The sequence below is a fragment of the Microtus ochrogaster genome, chromosome 22 (genome assembly GCF_000317375.1).
Source record: "Microtus ochrogaster isolate Prairie Vole_2 chromosome 22, MicOch1.0, whole genome shotgun sequence".
NCBI classification, from domain to species: Eukaryota; Metazoa; Chordata; class Mammalia; order Rodentia; family Cricetidae; genus Microtus; species Microtus ochrogaster.
The window spans coordinates 11,879,744-11,880,553 of NC_022023.1; positions in this window are offsets into that span (position 1 = coordinate 11,879,744).

Below are 810 nucleotides of genomic sequence, written 5' to 3' on the forward strand. Positions count from 1 at the left end.
ACACACACACACACACACACACACACCTTCTCCCTTTCCCAAGGCAACTGCTCTCTAGATTCTGTCTCTGAGACACTCTAACTGTGTGACATCACAAAACTACCTCTCTAGACCTCCCTTTCATGGACTATAATACATGGCTATAAGCCAGGCTGGTTAATTAGTGATCTATTTCAGAAGGTTGGCATTCGATGCAATAATGTAAGTATGTGAACGGTTGTATACATTGCTTTGCTCAAATTAAGCTGTCTACAAACATCCAATTCTTTTGTTCTTGTATTAATATTATTTGTACCAGCATCTCCCACCTTGGCCAATTCAGAAGCCTCCTACCTGGACTCCTTGGAGAGTAAGGACCAGGGATGGGGAGTGAAAGGCCACAGAAGTGTGGAGTCAGCTGCTGACTGCACGTTTGCCCCGTGAGAGCCACTGATTGGAGGAGGCTGAGTACCCTCATGTTCAGCTAGAGACATTACCTAATGAGATTACCATTAACCTCACAAAAACGTCCCAGTGGCCTAGGCAGAGATGTGCTCTTCTAGGGTTGGAGGGCCTCTAATTCAATTTCTAGATTTTAATACGTCAAGACTGAGTTTGGGGGAGGACAAGGGGCTTTTTTATGTCTGGGCTCCTCTGCATCTCGTTGTGTGCTAGCCACTAGTCCATGAGAGCTGACAGCCTACCTTAGGCTTCCCATGCATGGAGGATAAGCTCTCTAAAAATAAACCTTGCACCTCCATTTGTGTGTGTGTGTGTGTGTGTGTGTGTGTGTGTGTGAGAGAGAGAGAGAGAGAGAGAGAGAGAGAGAGA